This window comes from Bidens hawaiensis, unplaced genomic scaffold, assembly GCF_021521415.1.
Source record: "Bidens hawaiensis isolate Kalapana, Puna unplaced genomic scaffold, B.hawaiensis_p1.1 tig00035540_1, whole genome shotgun sequence".
Taxonomy (NCBI): Eukaryota; Viridiplantae; Streptophyta; class Magnoliopsida; order Asterales; family Asteraceae; genus Bidens; species Bidens hawaiensis.
This window is the reverse complement of record NW_027496190.1, coordinates 264,262-269,322: the sequence shown is the minus strand read 5'-3', so window position 1 is coordinate 269,322 and position 5,061 is coordinate 264,262. Positions and strand designations below refer to the sequence as shown.

The window sequence follows — 5,061 nt, the reverse complement described above, 5'->3', positions numbered from 1 at the left end:
AAAAAGCCAAACCCTTTTTGACTTTTGCCTTCTTCAATAATAATAATAATAATAATAATAATAACTCAACTATTATTTTCTTTTCTTTCGAATACGTTGTAATAGTAGCACAATTCAAGAACCAACAATATCTTGTTTTTCTCTTCCTGAATTCTCAACTAGACATAAAAGTCAAAACGAACCAACATAACCTGCTTGTGATAATTATATAATTATTCTATCACAAAACAACAAACCAATTTGTCTTCTCCGTTCAAACAAACATAGCGACAACCAATCTACAACGGTGATTAGAAAACAGCAAACGAACCTCTATCATCGTTCAATCGCTAATCGGAACTGGCTATGAAACCCAGTGACGCGGGCGGCCACATCGATGACAACGCTCGGAACTTAGTCGTCGGTCAATATTTCTTCTCGGCGTGGCTTGGTCTCGATGGCATAAGCTGACAACGGCGGTCTTCTTCTCATCAGCAACTGTGTCTGACTCACACATCAGCGGCGGGCTCTTCTTCTGGCGACAACAGCTTAGTCGATTTATCGATTTCTTAAACCTTTACTCTGATACCAATTCAAGTTCCGATCGATAAACAAACATGAATAAACAACTAACTCTCATTATATTAATCAGATTATATAACTCAAAAAACTGATTACAAGTTCTCAAAAACCTAACTCAATTTGACTCTTAATGAACCTTAACTTGGTTGTATTTTATCCTCTTATAAAGTTAACTCAACTAAGATAACAAGAAACTCAATAATCCTAACTTGATCATTAAGCAACTCACTAATTACCTATTTTGAATATTTGGATTGTACCTTTACATTATGCCAAACAACAATTAAGACAACAATTTCAAGCTTTGAGCACTGAAACAAAGTCCAGTATCAACTATTAAAACATGCGGATTAATAAAGGAACTTAAAACAAGAAACAAAACATTAAACTAACAATAAAGCAATATCAATATTTGACTAACAAACATATCTAATAAGAAAGCGCAACCGAATCAAGATCAAATTCTACATGTAACAGAATCAAATCAAACTAACAAACAACAAAGTATTTAATTAAAAGTAAAAAACCAAAAAAAAAACAGTTTATTAAAAGCAAATAAATAACAATCAACTAATAGAATATGAAAAACAACAACCTCTGAACTATAAAAAATCAAAGAAAGCTTCGATAAATTCAAATGAGAACACAAATCAAATATCGATTGAGGGTGCACTCAGATTGAACATGCCTTGATTTGTCTTTGATTACAAGTATTAAACATAAAATTTATAGTTCCCTTAACGATAAATAAAATTCATAAACTGATAACACTTGCATAACATTCTACCCATCCATTTAGTTACAGCTTTTGAGTTTTGTACTTCACATGATACAAACAATTTTACAACAAAAAATAACCAACAAATTTGTGGCATAAAAATAAAAAGAAAAGGAATACAATTTAAGTGAGCCCCCTTTCACAACATATAATAGGCTCATAATCTCATTTACATTCTACAACTTCATACAAATGAACCCGGAAACCGCCAATATTAACCGATCAAAACAATAATACCTAAACAGTTTCTCATCACTAGCAACCGACCTGACCTTGAAACTCAAGAAACACAAGTGCAGCACCATAATGAGCCAATGCACCCATGATCACAAAACAATGAAAGATCTGATGGCTATGACCAGCAAGGTCAAACCAACCAGGCTTCCATCTTTCTGGGATCCTGGTAACATAAAACATCGTACCCGTCAAATAAGAAACCGCCATTGCTATTTCATAAACCAAGATTCCATTTCTTTGAGGTGCGTGCCAGTTCATCATGACAACATGAACCGCGGGTATGAGCCCAAAAAAGGCCCATTCCCATGAACAGAAAGGCCCGAAAAGAGCGAAACTTTCCACTTGATAGGGCTGGTGAGAGCAGGGTTATAACGGTAAAAACACCCATGAGTGTGATGCCACCAAGGTACACGAATTGCCACACGGGTTCGCATTGGAAAATGTAGTAGATTGGTGGAAAGAATGAGGAGATGATCATGACGGTAATGCCAACATAATCCATTTGGAGGAGTATGAGGTTTAGGTGGTGCGAGTGGCAGCCGAACAGGTGGCAGGTGCTACTCGAGAGGAGGCAGAACATTGATCCGCCTAAGAATACAAAGAATGGCCACCGTGTAACCGCCATTAGTGCCGGTTCGATCTCCATGTCTAGCGATGATCCATGCATCAAGTCTATGAGTTTTGGTGTACCCTGTAATAAAGCACCATGGAAGTTTAGAAAACAAACTCAGTTATTTTATTAATAAAATTAATTAAACATAACTTTTTATAAACTAACAAATTCGTTTATATATATATATATAATTTTAGATTATATGATTATGCAATGTTTTGAAATATATAAGCATCCAACTTAAAATTTGACTCAAATATATACAATATAGTTTTAAAAATTATATTTTGATAATATTAAATTTATTTATACAATATTAAAAGCTAAATTGGTTATTAAATAAACAAAGTGATTCATAAGAAATAAATATAAAAATAAATGATGAGCTGGAAATGCAAGGAGGTTTGTGATAAATTGCTTGGTAAAGTTGGTGAGAAAGTTTGTGGTTGTCTGTTATGTGTCAAATGACCAGTTTTTTAGTTTATGGGCTGCAGAATATTCTCTAAATATTTAGATGGGCATTTTGTAATTTATCCATAGCATTTGGTATGGTACACATTGTTTCATCAAAACTAAGAAATATCTAAATCATTTGCAATCCTCAAAAAATACTAGTTTGACCTAGAAAGTCAAAATGTGTCTCCTTATGAAGCCGAACCAAAGTGTCAAAGTCAAACAACCACGTACCATGATCGAACTATGTGAGGCATTTCCGCCTGAGCTTAACGGGAAAGACCTGAAAATTAAAATACAAGTTAAGACATATATAAACTAATATAAAAACACTACCACTTCTCAAGAATATCATTATCATCAACATCAACAAAAAACAAAGCCTTGCTTAACATGTTTTACAACCTGTTTAAAGATTCTTTATTTGGATAATCAATGATTAATTTCTTTCCAGTTTTTGACAGCAAACTATGGGTCACGATATTCTTCTAATTTGTGAACATGTAAGGATATTTTTTGACAGTTTTCCAACTAATAAGAATCAAGAACAAAATAGTCAAATTTAACTAAATTATGTATGCAACCATAAAAACTTCTTTTTTTTTTTTACATTCGCTTCCACTACTATACCGACAACAAATTTCTTCTAAGTCTAGTTAACATGAAAATAAAACCAGTTTCTTGGAATTAATCTAGCTTTATGAAAATGGAGAAGAGGGAGGGAAAAAAAAGAACCTTTACATACCAAGTTAATAAATTGAGGAAATCTGAAACTTGAGGCACATGCATTATGTTTGTAATGGTCAATCCCACAAATACAACAAATCCAATTAAATGCCTGCACATGAACACAAGCAAATAGACAAAAATGTCAAAAGGACTACTTTTATACTATAAAACAACATAAGTTTGATAGAAAATAAGAATGAAAAAAGATCATGGTTGATGGTTCATCACCACACTTCCCTGTTAACAAATAATCATTTTATTTCTATTTTCAGTTTTCATCTATATTTTCTACTTTTGAGTAATGGTAAAACTTAAAAGGTTTCATTTTGTCACTTTTTAAATAAACAATGTTTATTGTAACTTCATTACCAATTCTAGTAAAATTGGTTAGTAATAATGGTAATTCTTGTAAAACTTTTTTTTGAATGACCAACAAAGCCCCGACCACCCAGGTACATCCATTGATAAAAAGGTCATCCACGTCCGTGATCACAGACAATGCAAACCACGCCGAAGGCCAGTTATGGTAAAACCACGGGGCAGCGCTAGAGCACTTCACCTTTGATAATTTTTTATAAAGTGGCAAGGACATATATCAAGAAAAAAAGTCATGGTCAAAGTACAAGCTCTTATGCACATGGTACAACTTAAATCAATTTCTGAAGGAAACCCGCAAAACATTAACACTAGCAGAGATGCAATCTCCAATAAAATTGGAATGAAGCTTTAACTAGTTAAAATTCAGAAACAATAATCATGTAATGTAACTTGGAGGGAGAAACATGAATACTTACGTCCATACATTGAGTGTTTCATTGTGCCAACGAAATAGACTGAAAAGTGCTTGCTTCAATGGCCAATCAGCTCTGTAATGATTCAAGATAAACTCATTATCCTTCATGTACTCGGGCAATTCTTCAAATCTCACCAACTGGTTATAATCTCTACGGATCTCGTCTTTCTTCTTCTTCTTCTTCTTCTTCTTCTTCTTCTCATTGGATGTGGCATTATTATTATTATTATTATTATTATTTGAGATCTGTTTAGATCTTCTTTTCCAAACAGACCCATCAGTTCTGGAGTTCATGATGCTGAGATTTGAATAAAAATAATTATAACGTGTTGATGAATGAACCAAAGATGGATTTATGAAATGAAATGGGTGGGATTTGAGTTAGTTAAGGCAAGTGCTGTACCTACAACTTGTTTGTTGTATTGTGTATGTACATTCAAGGCACCCACTTAACTTAATATCAAAAGACGTGTAATAAGTAGATCCTTACAGGATCCCATATTCTATTTATATTCCCTTGGCTGGCTGCCTACTTTCGTCTTATGAATTTATTGTGTCTTAGGTTTTTGTTTTTTTGGTTTTTCATTTAACACCCAACGAATCTTTCAAATAAACTACTGGTAAAGTTTATCATTTCGGATACACTTTTCGATTCAAGAAAAACCCTCACTTAAGGCCAACATTTGCGAACACTTGTCCGAAGGCACGACTGTGTGGTGTGGTGAAACCTCGTTCAGTTCAATGATCCAACGGATAAAAGTCACATAATCACTTAGTTTCTCATTACCCACCCGATGTCATCGAAATTAAATGATGGGGGAAGGCAGAAATTGACCATCGGTCGCATGAAACACTAGGTTTCATTGGTATAGTGGCATTATTGTAATTTTACATTTA

The 5,061-nt window shown here is 33.6% G+C and overlaps 1 pseudogene across 1 annotated transcript; it reads right to left on the bottom strand.

Moving 5' to 3' along the window:
- Positions 1-1,423: 1,423 nt before the first annotated feature.
- Positions 1,424-4,495, bottom strand: LOC143587521 (heptahelical transmembrane protein 1-like; annotated as a pseudogene). The gene is made up of 4 exons (XR_013144908.1): positions 4,166-4,495; positions 3,388-3,480; positions 2,877-2,925; positions 1,424-2,267 (listed from the first exon to the last, which is right to left on the bottom strand). The product of XR_013144908.1 is annotated as a heptahelical transmembrane protein 1-like (transcript).
- Positions 4,496-5,061: the final 566 nt, after the last annotated feature.